This window comes from Rhipicephalus sanguineus, chromosome 7 (assembly GCF_013339695.2).
Source record: "Rhipicephalus sanguineus isolate Rsan-2018 chromosome 7, BIME_Rsan_1.4, whole genome shotgun sequence".
In the NCBI taxonomy this organism is placed as follows: domain Eukaryota; kingdom Metazoa; phylum Arthropoda; class Arachnida; order Ixodida; family Ixodidae; genus Rhipicephalus; species Rhipicephalus sanguineus.
This window is the reverse complement of record NC_051182.1, coordinates 157,188,307-157,210,239: the sequence shown is the minus strand read 5'-3', so window position 1 is coordinate 157,210,239 and position 21,933 is coordinate 157,188,307. Positions and strand designations below refer to the sequence as shown.

General features: G+C 43.5%; 1 long non-coding RNA gene across 1 annotated transcript; it reads left to right on the top strand.

Annotated features, from left to right (window-relative positions):
* Positions 1 to 12,270: 12,270 nt before the first annotated feature.
* LOC119400353 (uncharacterized) lies at positions 12,271 to 21,360 on the top strand. Its single transcript, XR_005185079.1, has 3 exons — positions 12,271 to 12,363; positions 16,923 to 16,984; positions 21,043 to 21,360. It is a non-coding gene; the product is annotated as an uncharacterized LOC119400353 (long non-coding RNA).
* Positions 21,361 to 21,933: the final 573 nt, after the last annotated feature.

Sequence of the window (21,933 nt, the reverse complement as noted above, 5' to 3'; positions counted from 1 at the left end):
CGAGGCCACGTGGTCACCGCTACCACGACCCCTGACATGAAAGCCTCGCCTAAGAACAGCTTCGCTGTCAAGAAACGTCAGGCCTGCACAGAAGCCCCAGCACAACAGGAGCGTAAGCTGGTGTTGCGGTCTTCATAGAGGCCCTTGTAAACTCTCTTAAGGCGACTACTTCCAAGTGCAGTCGCGAGGTACCCAGTACGCAAAAAATCCCATTTTTCAAAATAGCGAAGTAGCGAAGCACCCTCTACGCGTGACATACGGTCATGTTACTTACACAACGCAGCAGTTTTCACGTTATTTCATAGTTCATAAAAGCTTACATCTTCTATTACTCTTCCGGACAACTAGTGAAAACGCGTGCATGGGGAAGAGAGACGCTCGCGTAGGAGGCAATTCGATGTCGATCCACACCGGCAATCTGTCGATTACGACTGGCCGGCGTTTTTATCGTCAGACAGGCACATCTTATCGTTTTCGATAGAACCTGCTCTCTAATTGCCATTGTGGCATTGTTCTAAGTTACTACAGGACTTCCGATGCTCTTGTCCCTTGCACGAGTGCAGCAGCGAGACATGAAATCGGCGTCGTTTCTAACCGGCGTGGCGTTTGGCCGTAAGTCTATTAATTTTTTTTGATGGCTTTACGCACACGCGGTCGTCTCGTAAAAGCTGTTGAATGGCAGGCCGGCCGCGTAAGAGGTTCATTGGATGTGTCAATCAGCGGCTCAGCAACACGGCGCGGGTTCTATTCCTGTCCTCGGCGGCCGTATTTTGATGGGGTCAAAATGCGAGAACACCCGTATTGTTTTGCTTGCTTTAATGTCAAAAAGCCCCAGACGGTCAAAACTAATCCGCAGGGCCACCACTACAGCATGAGTCATGATTATGTAGGTTTGTATGTAATACACTTGTATTTACTGCGGGTAAGCATTCCACAATACTTTGCGAGTACGTTATGAAACCTATGCGGTTAAAGTATTCTGGAGACCTCCGCTACGGCAACTGTTATAACTAAACGCCATATCTCCCGAGGCGATCGTATAACTTCCATAATTTGGATAGATGCATGTTTTAAAAGCATACAAGCAAGGGAAGCTTAAAGCCATTGTCGTTGCTACTGCGGGGACGGAACACACAATACATAATTGGAAAATGTACGGGATGAGTGCGCCGCAAATTACAAAAAATGTGGCCTCATGAACAATTTTTTACTTGTTTTCTTTTCCGTATTTTATTGAAGCCTCTGTGTAATTCGCTTGACCTTTTGTTTGATAGCATAGCATAGCAATGCGTGTTTTATTCAGTGTGCTATATTTATATGTGAATGCATATATATATATATATATATATATATATATATATATATATATATATATATAAATAAATGTATTTTGTTTCACACAGCGATAAATTCAAGCTTGAACCAAGCAGGCAGGGCTTAATTATTGTTTACTACACCGAGAGTACTGCGCATTACGCCTCTAAGTGCCTAATCCGTCGTACTATAAGGTCTTTTGTTTAATATATCCGTGATGTGACTTCACTGATAACAGATTGATTTCTTGGCCTGACGTTCATAGACAAAACCATGTCTACAATTTGAAAGCGCTTCGCGCTTGTATGTTATGATCATTAATGCTTTAACGGGCGCCACCTTGGCTTTTAGGGCATTTCTCTCGAACGAAAAGTCGCCTTTTTTAACGAGTCGCTTCATTGTACTTGAAGTCCAGAAGCGCATGTAAGGCAACCTACTGATCTTTCTACAAAGCCAAGATTAGAAACGTTCAATATTTTTTCATTATTGAGTACCTATTTTCTCACGTTAAATAGTTCTGTGGTACAAGCCCTTGTATACAAAGATGTTAAAATGGCCTTGTTTTAAACATTCCTAAAGAAGCGAGAAAAACGACGCTGCTGGCATGCCAGTGTATCACGTAAGGTGTCCGCCACACGCTTCTTTTTTTACTTTTGTGACACCACAAGCATGTGCGGGTACTTTTTGAATAATAGAGCAACGAACAACGGTGAATATGTGAGTCATGAGAAAACAAATTTAAACTCTCACAATTCACACAACTATCTGAATATCTCATGCATTTCTACCCAGTTTTCCTGCTGCTGGCGAACAGCGTGTGCTTTGCCTATAGTTGCCGCCAACCGCCAGGCGGATGTCCACTACCGACGCCGGAAAAAACAGTGCGACTGTTTTTCTTCGAACCTGTGTGGCAAGGGTGCATTGACATCGAGACGAGTGGCTGCGGACCGTACGGCTGGCCTACGCTGTACCACTGCAAATTCTTTTGCAAGCCCGTGCTGCGTGAACGCGTGAATAGCTCTGCGGAACATATGCCTCTGAAAGAGCTCTTGCGTGTCCCAGGCTAACAGTGGTGGGTGGAGAATGCAGCCCACAATCCCGCACCCTTCAAGTTCGCATACTCAATAAACTATACTGTTCGAATATGTGGAACGTGGCTTCGATAATTTCTCGTATTCTTCGTTGTTTCAACTTCAGCGGATAAAAGCGACACCGGAAAAAGTGCGTGTAATACAGTTTGCTTAAAGGGCCTCTAAGCAAGCTTTGAAAATTGAAAGAACGAGCGCGTTATTCGCTATTAGGATTTCCCGTGTTTTCGGCACAATTCGTGACGCCAGCAGTCCGTTCATGTGACGTCATGAGAAAATAAGGACTCGATTGGTACATATACGAGGAATATCAGTGGCGAATTATCACCTACCCTGCTACATACCATGCAGTGGCACGCCCGTTGTGCCGTGTCTTGCGTAACTATCGTGTGCGATCAGCTAATTTTACTTCGTTTCGTGCGTTTTCGGCAGCGCAAGCGGAGATAACAGCGTGTGCCGAAAAGCGCGAAATCCGAATAGGCTTAACGCTAAGTGCTGACACCGTCCACGCGTTTTATGAAGAAATAGGTGGCGAGGAGGACATAGCGCCTGTAGGATGGGCAGTTTGAAGGTTATTTCATTATTTTTGTGGTACATGTATTTACACTTTTAGGGACCCACCAAAATTGTGCAGGCGAGAAAGAAGCGACTCTCTCATCTTTAACTTCAGACTGGTTTAGGGGTCATTTAACAAAAAAAAATATTTAAAAAAATGCCAGAAAAACGCAGGTATGAATTTAAAATTGCAAAGCAACCAGTTTTAAATCGAGCGGTTCACCCAACATCACATAGAAAAGTCGAACCTTGGTGTAACACAACTGTTACTCATTAGAAGGGGGCAACGCTCAATGATTCTGAGAAATTTAATTGTATACCGTAACGAAAAAACGTGAAAGATGACAGGGAGTTTGGCTTCAAGGCAACCACAGGTAGCGACTGTCGAGTGCATGCAATGATATGTAGTGAAAAATATGCGCAGTGGATACGTTATTGTCTGTAAAGCGAAATTGCAGCAGCGAGTATTTCAAACGACGAGTCAGTAGTCTGCATAATTAACTGTGCGTTATCCGAAGGCTGTAGGCTGGGCTTCATCGCCTTCTTCGCGCTTGTTCGCCCTCTTTAATTCCTTACGATATGCGTCTTAATTACTGCGCTACACTTAAAAACTGCAAGTAATGTCCCCTGTACTTTCCTTTGATTGATTGCCTGTTTATTTCTTTAGGTTGTGTTAAACGACGCGCCAGTGACACAAGAAGTGGAGCGGCACGGAGAGAGCATCGCATTGAGGAAGGCCTTGAATGTATCATCATTGGGATCAAAATCTGATGTCTGTGTACTCAAGGTTCTTTTCAGCAATACTCTGTGGTTATTGAGATGATTAATGTTTTCGGCTGGAGAGGGGAGGCTTAGCATTTCTTTGTGGACCAGAGGCGTCAGTTACTAGGGAAAAGGGAGAGGGAGTCAGGCGTGTGCGCTATACGCCTCTCCCCCGCCCTCTACCACCACCACGTGATTGACGCCTCTGAATGTCATACCCGTAACTCTGATATTTCTTAGTCAGTAGTCTGCACAATCAATTATACGGTGACAGTTTTATCAATCTGGACGTGACCTGCGCCATCCTAAACCGAACTAGGAGGGAGTTGGCACATGATCAAGCAGGTGCTCTGAGTCGTCCTTTATGTCATCGGCGTTGCTGCATATGTGGATCATCAGAAATTACTAAGTGCAAGCATGGCACGGGCAAACAAAGATCGTAAACATTAACCGAGGATAAAGTATTCTCAGCCGCACTTCATCCAGTTATGAACGTAGGCGCTTCACCCACAATTCCTTAATTGCCTACTGCAGAGATAAGCAGCATATAGAATGCTTGAGATAGACTGGTCGTTGGCACAGATAAAATGACACGAAGAATTAAACGAAACAAGCTATCACACGATAGACGACAAGAACTGGAGCCACATAATGATAAGCTGAACAGATGATAGACGGTAACCTTTGGCAACCGTCAAAGCAATCACAATTAGACGGGTCTCACTCTGCTGAAAGGTACGTACTCTATATGTCGTGTAGGGTGGCTGTCTTTCTTGGTTCAAAACGACTTTTAAGCTGGCGTTTCCTTCTGATACTGTTGTCATATTTGCCATATTGTGAGCTTGTGTTGATCAATGAAGCAAAAGTCCTTTGGAATATAATTTGTGCCTATCTCTGCAGTCGTCGAGGAAGTTGATAGAGGCAAGCACAGTGTTTTCAACTACGTCTGTTTTACACCTTGTACACCAACATAGGCGCGTAATCGCGCTCGCGTACTTGAGAGCACACCAACAGAAGCAAATATTTGGGTAACTAAAATATTATGAAGCAAGTGGCCGAGCTACCATTGAGCCTCATGAACCAACAACGCCACCAAGTTCATAGAACACAATCTAATTTGAGTTTGTGCAACGGAATAAATATTAGCACACATAACCGTCGATGTAACAGCCACCGGTACACTGTGCTCTTAACGAAGACAAATGTTTCGATGAGTGTCTCGATGTGGTTGATGAGTGGTTAAAATTAACCTGTCTTTCTCTACAATTGCGTGATGGAAACTAAAACGTATAGTTTTGCTATGTCATCTTTCTTTCATTCTTCTTTCGCATTTCCTTTCAACAGGCTTGGACTGTTTCAAGCGTACCAGAAAGCCATGAAGACGGCTACAACAGCACTTGGTATCGCGCTGATGGGTGCGTGATGGCGAACTTCTTTATGTAAAAGGCTGTTACATGGTTACAACAGGCAAGTCTCGCTCTGTAAATGCAAAGGTAGCACGTACAATTCGAAGGTAGCGAGTGCGGTCGCCACCGGCGCCGAATAGTTGTTTTTTCGTTCACTTTATTTCAATTTCTATACACTTCATAATTGCTATATACACTGCAATTAAATATACAAATCATATCCCATCTGCTTTCCTCGGTCTCGTTATATGTAGGCTTTGCATGGTTGTCTCTAACGAATACGGGCTTCGCGATCCGTTCCCAGGATAAGTGCCCCGAGCCTTTGAGAGTCGGTAGCGGTTCATTTGGACAATGGGGACTCGGTTTTGGAGGGTGGAATTATCTTTGCTTGCCGCTTCATGTATGAAGACGGAAGCAGGGCTGTTTATTCGTGCACAGTGCAAGAACGAGGCATTGAGCAGCAGTTATCGTTGGTCTGCGTAATGTGCTTTCCGTACGCTATCGAGGTTAATTTGCACAAAGCAACGCGTTGATTCACTCAAGTTGACTTCAGATTAAGCACAACAGCAGCTCCTTTCTGGTTCAGACTTCTTTTTGTTTTGCCTGTTCTGGCGTATCTAGTCATGGTGCTGGCTGAAACATATGCAGCGTTTAGCAGGAACCCCTTCCTGTTTGTCCATAGTAACCTGCTCTAGCTACAGTTAATTAAGAGAAAATTAGACTTATATTGACCATTTCGTTGTAATGAAGAATGAATAAAACTATTTTAATAGAATTATACTTTTCTATGAGCATTTAGCGTATGAGGTGTTCTAAAAGAGCTAGTCAGTCATAGATCAAAGCAAACGTATGTTCGATGACGCATTGCGAACCTGATAACCGATATAGGGTATTGTCTACACGTTAGCAATTGAATGTTGGAATTTTCCTTTGAAACTCTACGCGATATGCCTCATGACCTATGCAGAAGAAACACGAAGCTTTCGTTACGTGCACATGCGTCGGTAAAATCAAGATTTCAACTGATAGATATGGACATACGAACCTATTCTTTAAGGAAACGGTAAAGCTGCCGTGATGACAATGAATAATTAATTTGTGCCATTTCTGTTAACAGTGCGTCATAAAGACTGCTACGATAAATAGCTTGAAATTCGAGAACTTGTTCGCACACACACTTGCCCAGCTGGTCATATAACCATGTAATATCACTCTAAAAGTCTAGAATTGTGTAAATGCAAAAAAAATTTAACATGAGCTTTTACCATTATGCAAAGACAATTACTAAACTCTTACTAGCTGTTTAGTAGCAGTGTGACTATTGTTTGTGCCTGCGAAACTTTATCTCGTGCTCTCACAGTAACGAAAAAAAATCACAGCATATCCACGGAGTGAATGATGATGAGTGGGCGAAGCTGCGGAGGTTCATCGGTAAACCGTGAATCTTCCGTGAATTCTGCCCAGTACATCATCACCGACGTGAGATCGGGCGCGTTTATACTAAAGGTTCGATGAGTTATGACGACATGCAGCTCACTTTACTTTTACATGTACGCTGTGAATTTTCATTGTTTAGAAAACCATTGCTTTAGAAAACATCTGGCGTCTTTCGTTAAGCAGCTGGCGTCTTTCGTTTTGCTTTAGAAACATCTGGCGTTCTTTCGTTTAGCTTTTAGAAAACATCTGGCGTCTTTCGTTGGTTTATTTCATCAATTAACGGCGTTTTGAACAAACTTTTTATTGTTTAATCACGCACAGGAGAAATCTCACCAGGCACTACCTTGGAGGTAAACAATGGCTGCTAATGGGAATGAGAGACAGAAGAAGTCGGCTTTTAGCTAACACTTACACTTCTACTTCTACTAACGTTTCCTACTGGAACATGCCAATGGCTGCTAATGGGGAATGAGAGACAGAAGAATTCGGCTTTTAGTTAACGCGCACGCTGCGAATTTTTTATTGTTCAACAACGCACAGGAAAAATCTCCCACCCGGCACCACCTTGGAGGTCAAAGCGTAAGACTGCTTACGCACTACGACTACTACGACTACGACTACGAGGGACGAACGGGTGCCGCCTTAAGGAGCTTCGCCCCTAAAAACAATGACGTTACACATAGTTACTATAACAAGTCACTTTATTGAAGAATACGTGCAGCCGTAACCGCTGCGGCTGCTATCCTACTCCAAGTGTACCTAACTGTAAGGCTGCTTTTTTTTTCGGTGACGTGTTCGGGACTGTGTTATAGCCATTCGCACTGTGACGTTTCTGTCTTTTCTCGTTCGCATAGGATTTCTGCTGCTGGCGGAGAAGCCCTGTAAGGCAATTACCTGCGGAGAGCCTCCTGAAGGGTGCCCACCACCCACATCAGTGAAGAACGTGACGCTCTACTTCTACGACTACAAGATTAATAACTGCTTCGTCGTTGAAACCAGTGGCTGCGAGGGCTACGGTTGGAGCACTCACTTCTCTTGTTGGGCCAATTGTCGCCATATTTAGGCATTTGGCTAAACCCTTACTCGCACCGTGCCCATCGACAGCTAAGTTCACATGAGAACCAAATTTGAATACAAGAAACGGCACACGTACATAGGGGTGGTGGTTTACACTTTCCCAGTCGATGATATATTAAAGCACAAGATTCGTAACAGTTTTTATTTGTTACGCTGGCAAATAAAATGCCTGTATTTCTAGGCAGTACGCTGTTGATATGGTATTTCATTCATGTGGCTTCGAATGATGTCTCTGAAGGTGTTGGTATCGATAACAAACACTGTGCTGCGAAACATGCATGCAGGCGGCAGACTTGTGTTACCATGAAGAGATAGACTGACTTCTCGTGAGACTTATGCGAAGCGCTTTAAGCACTTATGATTAGACCACGCTGAAATTTTGCCGCACGTTTCAGACATGAAGCTGATAATGGGCAAACTTGAACTAGATGTGGCAGTAGTACATTTGTAAAGGAAACCCATAAACATTCCTGTTATGATATAATAATAATATCTGGGGTTTAACGTCCCAAAACCACGATATGATTATGAGAGACGCCGTAGTGGAGGGCTCCGGAAATTTCGACCACCTGGGGTTCTTTAACGTGCACCTAAATCTAAGTACACGGGCCTCAAACATTTTCGCCTCCATCGAAAATGCAGCCGCCGCAGCCGGGATTCGATCCCGCGACCTTCGGGTCAGCAGTCGAGCGCCGTAACCACTAGACCACCGTGGCGGGGCAACATTCCTGTTATGGGCTTGTACAATGTCGAAATATTTCGGCGTATCTATAGGATGAATACTGTTTGAAATCGACAATTCGTGCATCGGGTTTCGGTGTCGAGTCATTATCGCTTAGAGGCATTCAGAATGCAAGCATTTTTGTGACGCCTGAAAGAACGAAGATGGAAAGGAGTAATCAGTAATAATTGGTAAACGAAAACTCGCAGATCCCACGTGGAAAGCGGTTTCATGCGAAGCCGTCAGCGAGTAGTTGCTATGCAGCATTTTTTTTTTGCGCTTAGCCAAGCGTTACGAAGTGGATCGACGTGTTTTTGTAAGTGTAGTAGTTGCGTGCACATCGCGGGCTTACCAGGCACGTCTACTATACTGGCGTTTCAAGGGTAACTTATAGTCTGACGTAACGCCAGCACTCACGCTGGAGCACATAGGTCAGTATTATCGAAACGAAGTGCACTTGATGGTGTGAATATCATGCGTAACTTTCGTTAGCATATTTCTCCGGGGTCCGAAAACGCTTGAATATAGCGTGCTTAATCATAGGAATGCAAATGCAATTAGACTGCTATAAAAGGGGAGCCAATACTGGAACCACAGCAGATGATAACCCGAGATGATGCCTGTATCATTGAAGTACATATGTGATGTTCATTGGTTTGTTATAAAATTAGATAACCATCACTGAACCCACAATTGACGTTGTACCAACATTAGGCCTGCACAGGGTCTTTTTCCGAAGCAGTTTCAAGATCTGGCGTGGCTCTGTGCCCATTACCTGACTGCCACGCTGAATGCCTAGGTTCGATTCCTGCTGGGATACTAATCTTTATTATCTGCATTCGTTGGGTGAATGGTGTCCATGTCGGTTTTTCTTAACGCCCTCGCATTTGACTTACCAATGTACGTTCTCGCCGTTCCTGGGTAGGCGTAAGCTGTCAATCACCTGTGATGCATAACTGGTTATACCGTGGCCCGTGGTATACGGGTATATGCCACACGTATAAGGAGGAAAGGGTTTGACGAAGTAGCGACAGGATTGTCACTTATTCATGTCATGACCAGGCAGTCATTTTCGTCAAACTTTCTTACCCTACCATGCCAATCTTGCTAAACACCAAAGTAGGAGGTGATCACGAGAGCGCCCAGACGTAGTCGGCTAGAAAGATAGATACGTAGATAGAAACGCTCAATGTGCCCTTGGTTCACGAAGAAAAGCTTCTCATTTAAAATCTTAAATTTGCCCTTTTACTCACATATGCTGAACGAAATTGATTGGTTCTAGAGACGGGAATGAAACGAATACAACAGATGGCACCAGTGCTCTATGTACTTCATCCAATTCTTGAGTACCGCCACGTACTTTCGGTAATTTCTTAAGGCCTTGCTTCTGCCAGAATGCATTAGAAGGCTTTGTAGCCTACACGGCCTGGTATAAGTTCGCGCATTGGGGCTGTTTGAGTCATCAACGTTTATTAACTACATCATTAGATATTATTTACAGAGCCGACGCTTTGTGAAAAATTACCAAAATTTTAAAGTATTGATAAGTGTCAGAAATTGTGAAGTGCCATATTTCCAAACGCATTACAAGGCGTCGAAACTAAGCCGTCCAGTACTGCACGATCATCTTTGTTAGAGCTTGGGAAGTATACAGCTTTGAATTCGAAGTTTACAGCTCACGTATAACGTGTCCAATGATTGCAAATGTAGTCCGACAGTTTCACCATGGCGTCCAAGAATGCGCGGCGGCGCGTAATCCTGGAGGTCATGGTTTTACTAACAAATCATTGGACTATATAGTAGGGAGGCGTATGCGCACAATACGAGTTTTTGTCCACTTCATGTTTTTATACATATTGGCAAATTGGATAGTTGAAAACTTCGTACTTAAGTTTCTTTCACCTATTCCATTTGCGAGTTTACACGCGCTGCTAGGCTCTAGGACGCATGTTGGGTTCCCGGCCACGGTCAAAATGCGACCAAATGCGACCAAAATGCGACCACACTCTTGTACCTAAACTTAGGTGCGCGTTAGAGAGCTCAAGGTGGTCAAAACTCTAGTCCACTACGCCGTGCCTCGAAGTTGTATTGTGGTCTTGGCACGTAAAATGCCAGAAGTTTGAATTTGCAAGATCACAAAGAGAATGATACATACTTAATGTAACTGCGCAAAAAAACGGACGGAAACACGAAGGGCGAGGAAAGGACAAACAAGCGCAGACTATCAACTGAAGTTTTATTGCACGAACGAGGCAATATAAAGGGCAGAAAAAAGCGAGAGGGGGCAAGAAAAGAAGGAGACAAAAGGCACGAGGGACCAAGTCAACAAAAACATTGGCCACATCAGGCAAGGCACGCCCGTCATACAAAACCAAGATAACTTAACTCTTTATCGTGTATGGCGACAGATGGAACACTGACGCAGGACTCAGAATTCTTTTGAATATGCGCAGCCTCAATTAGTTCCCGCGCTCTTTGGTTCTTATGCCGGAACAACACAGAGGTATCACCAAAGAGCGGAGTGCAGCCGCATTTTTTACAGTGGGCTGCTAGATGTAGACCGGAGTGACCTTTCAGAGAATTAAAATGTTCTCGAAGTCTAACATTAAGGCAGCGACCTCTGAAAGGTCACTCCGGTCTACATCTAGCAGCCCACTGTAAAAAATGCGGCTGCACTCCGCTCTTTGGTGATACCTCTGTGTTGTTCCGGCATAAGAACCAAAGAGCGCGGGAACTAATTGAGGCTGCGCATATTCAAAAGAATTCTGAGTCCTGCGTCAGTGTTCCATCTGTCGCCATACACGATAAAGAGTTAAGTTATCTTGGTTTTGTATGACGGGCGTGCCTTGCCTGATGTGGCCAATGTTTTTGTTGACTTGGTCCCTCGTGCCTTTTGTCTCCTTCTTTTCTTGCCCCCTCTCGCTTTTTTCTGCCCTTTATATTGCCTCGTTCGTGCAATAAAACTTCAGTTGATAGTCTGCGCTTGTTTGTCCTTTCCTCGCCCTTCGTGTTTCCGTCCGTTTTTTTGCGCAGTTACATTAAGTATGGATCATTACCAACTAGCCCAACTTACCACTCTTCTGAAGAGAATGATATTCTAGATATATATTTGTTTTTAAGGCGTCTGTGCTCTAACTCAGGGGTCGCAACCTTTTGAGGCGGAGTGCCAAGCTGCCTGAAGCTGACACAGCGGGGGCCGCACTGCAAAGGGGGCGAAGGTAGTACAATAGAAATTATGCTTCTTTTCAGCATGCATGTCACTAGGTTGCAGCCTGAAAGAAGGCGAGGCAGTTTGTCGAAACGTCGGCTCCAGGGCACACCCCTGTTTACGAATTTTTCGTCGCAAGCTTCCACTTTCCCCTAGCTCCTGCCTCTTTTTAAAGGGACCGGGGGGAGGGGGGTATCTGGTTTTGGCGTCGTGCTGGGAGCCACATAACACTGCCTCACGGACTGCACGTTGCCAACACATGCTCTAACCTGTCCTTTTAATAGCAAAGAATCTCATCACATTCGCTGAGATGGATGGCCTTGCAAAAGAAGTCCTTTGTTCCTACATATCTACGTAGGGGCACTTGCAGTAAACAAAATGTCTTTATAGTGGGATGTGTCACTAAATATGGCCTCACATGGGAAATTATTCCATGAAACGGTGTGGACTTAGACTCCGCTTCAAATATTTTTCGGCTTCAACAGATGGTTATAATTATTTTTTTAAAGTTATCAATGCTGAATGCGTAACCGTACTTATGTAATTATGAATGCGTACCATTACTAAGACAGTGTCGAAGTTGAGCATCTATGCAAAAAGACACGAGCATAAAAGTAGAAACACACGTGCTGCGACCTACGTCAAGCCTGCCACCCCTATTGAATCGAACATTGTTTCGAATGTACGTGATAACCGATGCGCAAAAGCAATATGCCTCGTCAGCTGAACGCAGTGCATAGCATCTACGTGTTGGAGGCTCAATAACAAAGGACGGCTGCTTGCCTACCGTTACAGGTATCGTTATGGTGTACTTATCGCCTAATAGCAACGCGACCGCAGCTGTAGCAACATTCTCAAGAAAAACCGGATATCGTGTAGTAATAGTCAATATAACATCAGTGGTGGCTCTTTGGCTAGCCCTCTGTATGTTGAAGAGTTGAACTATAAAATATTAGCATATTAAGTCAGGTAAAATTTACGATGTCACGTTTTTTGGACTTCCGCTTCAGTTAGGTTTAGAGAGCAGTTGCCCGCCAAGAAGAAGAGAACAACAATAATTGGGCCACCGATGATTAATACTTGGCTGTCTAGCGACGCTAGGCAGCATATAGATGTTTACGTTTTGATTTCTGGGGAAAGTTTATGGGTGATTTCATGCTAAGTGTCCCTGCCGTGGCGCTCGCACATCGCCTATTTTGCTGATAAAATTTATGCCTTTTAAATGCGAAGCATTTCTTAGCGAACCTCAGGCACTTTGGGCGTTTTTATCTATCTATCAGCCGCCTACGTCTGGGTGCTCTCCCGGTCGTCTCCATAGGTTCTAATATACCAAAATTTTCATAGCATAGGATGAGTGTATGACGAACACGATTCACTGGTGATGACATGGATAACGCAAAATACCTTTCGCGTACGTCATGAAGCCCTTTCCCTCAGTCACGTGTGGCACATACCCGCATACCAGAGTTCATGTTATGCGGGTATGTGCCACAGGTGATAGCAGAGTCTCAATCAACGCAGTAACCGCGAACATGCCCATTGACATGGAAGGAAAGTGATAATAATTATGTAAGAATGGCAGACTGGGCTTGTTGGAAGTGGAAATAAATCGTTGTTGGAAGTGGCGCTCCGTGTGTGTGTTCCTATTCTTCGTCCGTGTCTAATTCGCGCCTTAAAACTTCAAATATGATAATAATTGTGATTGTTGGGGTCTTACGTCCCAAAACCACATGATTAGGAGAGACGCCATACTGAAGGGCTACGGAAGTTTTAACCATCTGCTATTCCTTAACCTGCACTGTCATGGCACAGTACACGGGCGTCTAGCATTTCGCCTCCATCGAAATGCGACCGCCGCGGCCGGAATCGAACCCGCGACCTTCGGGTCATCAGCCGAGCACCGTAACCACTACACCACAGCGGCTGATGCAAGGAAAGTTAGGGAGCTGAAGACAGAGCCCCCATGAAGACACTCGGCTACCACCACTCATCCACGTGGTCCACAACGTCGACCACGTGGATTACGCACAAACCGAGGTCAATGCTTTCTACAATAACTCTCCCGAGAGGGCCATGTCCCTCATGATTACCGATGGCTTCAGCATTGATTTATTAAAACCCAACAACGACTGGTTCGTAGACGGCAAGAAAGACGGCTTGGATGTGGGCAGGACATCACAAGACCTCGGTGCCACGTACATGACAGAAGGCATCATAGATCATTTCTTCGTAAAAGCCATCCGCGGTTTCCACCACCTCTACTATACCTCGCACTTCACTACACTTAGACAGTTCGTAGCCGCGATCACGAACGGATCCGATAGCAAGTCCTGTTCAGCTGCTGGTGCTCAGTGATCACGTTGATGATGGAATTCTTCAAGCACTGCCAAGAACCCCTTATACATAGCACACGGATTCGTAAAAAGCGCGTGCGTTCTCCGTCATTATGGATAAATGTAAGCATAACAACTGTAACACAACTCTAACAACTGCAACTGTGACTGTAACATACGTGCAGTGCGCCTGCGTGTGCCACTCGGCTGTGCATAAATACAGAGAAAATTTTCTGTATGAAGCTTAGTATCGAGTAGCGCCTGTCCTATCCATCTGTGTTGCTTCATTTTCTTATTCGTATTCGCGCTATCCAGTATTGAAGAATATAAGCCCTACATATCAGCTTACTGCGTTTGGTGTTGCTAACACCTGTGTTGCTGTTGGCATCGTTAAGCAACTGTAAACAACTGGTTATATCATTTGGGGCCACCACTCTGGGATACAGCCACAGGGATGCTTTCTATACCATTGAGGAATTCATCAGCCAGTCTAAAAGAATATCTAGCTTAATTCCGCCTGTGTTAAATATTTCATTACCAATAATTTGTACATCAATTCAATACATTAATTAGTTATAGATTCTACGAATGACACACTAAAGAAAATATTGAAAAAATTACACCATCTCCCGCTAAAGGGGACCATGAGGCGATGCGAAGCTGGAGCACTTGCACGATTGCGTTTCGTTGGCGTTCGTTGGGCATGCTACCGACGCGAAGGGGAACGCTACGCGCGTCGTGTCTTCCCTCTAGTCTGGCCATTAATTCTCACAGGGCGAGCGGGGAACGCGGTCGACAGGCGCGAAGAGGGGGGGAACGAAGGAGAGGAGAGAGAGGGGGAGGGGACGCGCGTGCGCTGGCGCTCATCGCTGTGTTGTGCAGGAAAGGGGAAGGGGAGAGGGAGGGGTAGCGGAGAGGGGAAGAGGAGGTGTGTGGAGAGGGTTTAAGCATGCGCAGTAAGGGTGGTCACGCCGCACACCACCACCTCCACCACCACCGGAACTCCACCATAAGATGCTTCGCATCTAAAATTCACCCCCTACTCGGCCAGTCCGCTGCATTGGCTGAGACATGCTCGGAGGGAAACAACAACAACGAACTGCAATATTTAAACACAACGATCTTTGTTCATTTACCATACATCCAAGTGAGCTTCTTCGGCAGCCACGAATTGTTTTTTTCTACGAAGGAATACATTGGCCGTCATGGTAGCTCAGTGGGCACTTCGACGGCCACTGTCTTTTTGGGTTATTCACGAGTCAACATGCAGCTTTAACAAGCAGCTCGGCTCGCCGTTCTTGGCTCAGGGTTTGCGGTGCTCGGCTGCTGACGCGAAAATCGCGGATTCGATCCCGGCTGTGGTAGTCGCAATGTACTGTGCGATTTTAGTGCTCGTCAAGGAACCCAGCGTGGTCGAAATTATCCGGTGCCCTCCACTACGGCGTTTCTCATGGCCTGAGTCGCTTCGGGTCGTTAAACCTAATAAACAGAACGAAGAACCTTATCGAAAGCGGTTTGTTTTTCTGCAACCTTCGTTCAAATTAAAGAACGAATCAACCAACGATCAACTAATATTTGCAGCGTAATATTACAAGAATCATAGCTCCCTACCATGGTTAGTTTTTTTAGTGCGCGTTGCTCATGTCCGCCTACTCTGCTTAACAAACAAAGTTCTTGTTTTTTTCAGTACGGCGTTCTTGATATTTGCAGTGTTGTTGCTCACTGGCTTTCCTTAATAGTCGACTAACTCCGTTCATACCTTCAGTTCACCTAATGCAAAGCGTACTTTTACATTGTGACTACAATACACAGCTTAAACAGTATAGTGCTCATCTACTTTATTAACTAATTATTTCAAGAGGCAGAACTTGGGAACAAACACCTTGCTACATTAATGCACTGTAATAGTATTGAAAGCTGGGCAAGTTGGTAGGAATTCATTATCAAAACGTAGAGTGCACACAAATAACGAAGACGGAAGGCAACAGGACGGAATAGCGCTTGTCGGTGCTCTTGCCTTCCGTGCTCGATTATTATGTCTGCGCTGGCATAGGCGCGTGGCAATATTTAACGTCACCCTAGGCACTCTGCGAAAATGACGTTTTTGTCACGAGGCGCTATATATACTTGAAAATTCTATCAACCAACGCCAAACACGGGACGTCGAATGCTGGGACTAGCCGTATATGAAAAGGATACTTGAAGTCAACTTATGTTTACGGAAGGTTGGCTCCATGAGCAAGAAAAATCCTTTCATTGACCACTGTTCGCTACTTCAAATGTTTACTCTCCGGCGAGCCTACATCTGATTGTCAATTAGAAAGATTGTTTTTCGCGTTATTCTGGTAAGCCAGATGAGAGAGTGGAATCGAAAAATTGGCGAGACCACAACCGTGAAGTTCCTACACTTGCTCTCACAGTGAAGTCATAGCCTTTGGCGGCGTCTGTGTGCCCTTACTCGCAATTTCAAAAAGACGAATCATGTCGTTTTTTAGGAACTGAGAGCCGCGTTTCAGTGATTTTTGTTAGTTTGAACTAAGGCACAAAAGCGAAGACATGAAAAATTATTTCATATTTATTACACCACACTTCATCACGTACGCATTCCCCAAAATTGGAAGAGAAAATGTATCACTCCTTTTTTTCTAATAATCAAGCAACGGCAGCGAAATTACTGAAATTGGTTCTTTATTATACCACTCTACACTTGACATTATTAGTTTGGTATTTCATGTTTGTGCTTGCTATTGAGAGCCACACGATTCCTATAAAGTGGTCTGACTGAAAAAAACAACGATTAAGAGCAATAGAAATCGATTCAATTTTATCCTCACTACAAGTGCAACGGCAGCCTGAACACCATCTTGTGTAGCTATAGCCTTTTGTTGAGCTTTGGGACATATTTCTGTAAACTGAGGTAAGTATGTCCCTGTAACTCAAGAAACAATTATTCTGAAATGTGTATTATTAACAAATCTGCTGCTCTTCAGACTTTTTCTTTGATACCATTGCCAATTTCAGGTCATCATAACAACAGCAGGCAACAATGATTGCAGTTATGATACTCGGACTCTTATTTACAGGTAGGGAACGTTCATATTAGCAGAGTCACAGCTACTTTAATGTGTGTTTTCGTTGTAGCTATATTTAGGAGCAGGGAAGGGAATCTGCACAGTCTTTATCCTTTTACGGCTTGTAGTTCCCGTTCGCGACTGTCTGCTAACAAAAAACATATGCCCGTGTCATATGCATAAATGATACATTTTGCGTGAGAGTCAGGTTCAGAATTTTATAAACTTTATAAAGGCATACAGAAACAGCAGTAGTTCCACATTCTTCGGCACTAACAGAGAGGGAACTTAAGTTCATACGGCCGATATATATTCTGGTAATCTGCCTTGTGTATGGTAAACAGTATTTCAGTTAAATCACAGTGATGTTAACATACAGAAATCTTAAGCTTTCTTCAAGCTTTCCATTTCAAACGACCGTGAAGCGCGGAGGCACACAGACGAGAGTTGTACAAATAGAAAGGACTTTACTTATTATGAAATTTAACCAACTAGACAACACGCCGTCCGGTTGCTCCACGTTGCCGTAATTTACGCAGTCTCATAGACATTGCGAAGTGTACATGTGGAACATTTCACGCCATCGTAGCGCCAAGAAACACGGACCAAGAAAAAAGAACAACCAATCACGAGTGCTATGATATCCGTGGTGCCTTGTCCTGTCTTGTCTGTGCGTGTCCTTGTTTAATTTTTTTGCTGTACATTTGCTTCAACACGTATCAACCAACTACTCCAAGAAGAAGCCTTTCTACAGCCCTGATGCTGACGGATTAGTAATCAAACCCGTTAAGTACGTACTAGATTTGATTGCCCCTGTCATCGCACACATATTTAACAAAGCAATCTCATGTGGCGTTTTTCCAAGTAGCATGCGAGTTGCTAGAGTCACAGTAATTCATAAAGGAGGCGACAAAAATAGCTTCTCCAACTACCGTCCAGTCTCAATATTGCCAGTTTTTTCGAAAGGCCTTGAGAAAGTTATTAATACCCGCATCGAGAGCTTTAGTAGAAGATTTACTCGCTTAACTACCTATCAATTCGGATTTAGAAAAAATCGTTCCTCGGAGGATGCACTCTTGCTTCAAAAAGAGCTCATAGAAAACATAGAAAACAAGACATTGACAGTAGGACTATATCTCGATTTTAGCAAAGCCTTCGATCGTGTCAATCATGCTATTCTCTTACAGAAAATGGAATGCTATGGTTTTCGGGGAGTTGCATCACAACTTCTTCGCTCCTACCTAGATGAAAGACTTCAATTTACCGAAATAGGCACTCACAGGTCACGTCTGTGGCGTATCTCTTGTGGAGTACCACAAGGCAGCATTTTAGGGCCAATACTTTTCCTCTTTTACATTAATGATATAATAAAATTAAACACCACGTGTCACTTCATCATTTACGCCGACGATTGCACCGTCTTTTCAAAGGCCATGAATTATGTAGCATTCAAGCTGAAGCAAGTGCGTTCTGCTCGAAGCTGAATGACTGGTGCAAGGCAAACAGCCTTGTATTGAATGAAGCCAAAACTAAGTGTGTTATATATCGTGCTCGCGGAGCGCTGGCTGTAGTACCTAAGGAGCTTGTCCTAGGTCCGTTCACTGTTCGCATTGAAAAATGCGTTAAAATACTTGGCATCATCTTCAACGAGCACATGTCATGGAATGACCAGGTAAACGCGGTTACGTTGAAATTGGCTAAGTGTGTGGGACTAATTAGCCGTAATCGACACATACTGCCAGCTACAATAAAGAGATTACTTTACGACGCGCTTTTTAATTCCCACCTATGTTACTGCTTCCTGGTATGGGGTAAAACTACAGCTCTTAATATGTCAAAACTGAGCGTGTTACAAAAGAAAATGGTTCGACTTATTTCAAATGCTCCCTTTCTAGAACATACCGCTCCTCTTTTCAAACAGCACCAAATAGCGAAAATATCAGATCTATATACTTACAAATTGCTATGCTGCTACAAAAAGGCAGCACTCGGGAAATCGGACACATTTCTTAAACTCGCGAACCTTAAACAAAACGTAATTTCCTATCATGTTCGATATCAACCGCCTTGGCACGTTCCGTTCTCACGCACACACTATGGAACGCAACGCATCCAAGACATCGTCCCAAGAACATTAAACTACTTCGAAGCGCAAGGAACAGATGTTTTATTTTACACAAAAAAAGAAATTAGAGGTCTGTTCACGTAACAATTCAAACTTGCCTTTTCCAATATTGGAGTATACACGTATTTCGCAAGTTGTGTTTTCCTTCGTTATTCATATGCTGTATGTATATATATATATATATATATATATATATATATATATATATATATATATATATATATATATATATATATATATATATATATATATATATATATCTATGTGTATATTATGCGCACGCATATCTGTACATAATTGCGCATTGTACATTTTAACGTACTTGAAGTGCTTAGTATATTTCCTTGCATTTTTTTCCCACTTTTTTTTTCCACTTTTTTTTTCTTCTTGTAAAACCTTGTAAAACTTGTGTACTTGCGCCCGTAGTGAATGCACTACGGTATCAATGTGTAATTGTGAGCAACTATTAATAAGCATTTTTTTTTCGCTTTTATCAAGTGCTGTACCCTGTCGTTTCACCGCCGATGGGTGGCTGGGGCTTTGTCAAGCTGTCATTGGACAGCTTTTTTCCCGGCCACCTTTTTTCACCGTAAATGTTCTTGTTTTTGGTGAAAATAAAGTTCTTTGATTGATTGATTGATTGATTGATTGATTGATTGATTGATTGATTGATTGATTATTGTATGTACGATACGGTATCAATGCTTCCAAGCTCTCGAAATTCTATTTAATTTCTTTCAGTGCGGGCTTGAGTTGGTATTTAGTGTATTTATAGTCCTGTGTCCCTATTTTCAACCTTTCCTAAGAAATATTCTGATAAAGTATGATGTGAAAACGTGGACAAATTACTCGAGGCATTTGAAGAGCAAGCAAAGCATATAACCGTGGTCCATGTATCGATATATCTTTTTTTATTCATACAAAAGCGTCCATTGTAAGCTGCATTCTTTTGTCAATATCCCGCTGGTCTTCTCTTTTTACGCCATCATTGTCTCAGATAAAGATTCCTTTTGTGAAGTATCGAATGCAAAAAATAAGAGGATACACCACTCATAGGACGCCTGGGACATGAAGCGTCGTTCAGCGATGAAGGGCCTGTAGTAGTTATGATTAAAAAAAAAAAAAGGCTGTCGAACAAATTTCTCAGCTTAGTCGTGGCTAATATTTCAGCATTAATTTCGATATCCGATGGCAATACCTGGTGATCGTCAAACTAATCTGGAGACAAGCGAGCTTCGATGCAATTTAATGAAAGTCGCACACTGTCATCAATAAATGTGACCTCGCTTGTAGACTAACGTACACGTTCGAGTAATCTTCCGCAAAATTTTGACACCTATATATATCTGTGTGTGTGTGTGTGTGTGTGTGTGTGTGTGTGTGTGTGTGTGTGTGTGTGTGTGTGTGTGTGTGTGTGTGTGTGTGTGTGTGTGTGTGTGTGTGTGTGTGTGTGTGTGTGTGTGTGTGTGTGTGTGTGTGTGTGTGTGTGTGTGTGTGTGTGTGTGTGTGTGTGTGTGTGTGTGTGTGTGTGTGTGTGTGTGTGTAGAGAGAGAGAGGGAGAGAGAATGGGCTACTTCCCATTGTTCACTTTTCTCGATAAGTAACCTGCTCTACTCCCTCCGCATTCTGATGCACAGACCTGAAAGAAGTAAGATTAAATAGAAGGTTATGCGTAGTATTCTTGAAATAAAGCGGGTAAAATAAGCCTACAGCCTTTTAAGTTTGCTTAGGTTAATTGTATATAGGCATGTCCGAGCAAAAATACAACTACTTGGCTGACTGCAATACCAACATATCTTCATGTATATGTGGTAATCAGTGCCCTACTACAATGTTTTAATAATGCTGCTATACTTGTATTGCTTACGCATAAAACAGCTCAACTTTATAGATCGAGCTGTCTCATAATCACTTCGTTCCTCATTCTCATTGACCGACTTCTCAGTTGCGGCACGTAAGCAAGCAGTGAATGAGCACTTTTCTGGCTTCACTTGCACTCCGCCAAAGGAAGGATGTCCACAGCCAACTTCGACGTCACGAAAGCAGCTGTTCTTCTTCAACACCAGTAGCCATGAGTGTTACGGCATATACACCAGTGGTTGCGATGGATATGGCTTCACTTCCTTGCTATCCTGTACGACTAACTGTGGCCAACGAAGAACGCTATGAAAAAGAAACTTGCCACCCATAATTTCTCTTTCACTGACGTTCCTCCACCTTACGCGATTCCGTAGAACTGATTTGCCAAATAAAGCTATTCTAACGTGCCTTTCTCTTGGTCAGAACTACTTTGCTCCAACTGCGATGCAAACAGATCGGCAATCATAGTTGCATCTGTCACGGTCGTACAATATATATATATATATATATATATATATATATATATATATATATATATATATATATATATATATATATATATATATATATATATAGCCTGCTGCGTGGCGTCGCCGTCAATGGGCGAGAGCGTCTCGGCTCAGTCGACATTTGCGGCGGCTGTTTTTGGTGAGGACGCCACTGTTCTGGGACACAAGGCAGGTGCCGGTGCGTGCCAGAACGCGGATGCCTTGGAATTTAGGAGTCCCCTGTACTTATTCGTGTTATGGTGTGTATGTGTGCGAGCGAGTTTGCCACGCGTCTGCCACGCTTGTCTAGGGTTCTTTGATGCGGCAGCCAGGGCGTCGGAACGGAACGAAAACCAAAAACGAAAAACGAAAAAAAAAAGAACAATATTTTTGACCGGAACGAAAACGCAACCGAAACTTTATCTATTATTTCGTTCTGGAGTGAGACCGACGTTTTTAAAATCGTTTTTCGGTTCACGAGAAAACTT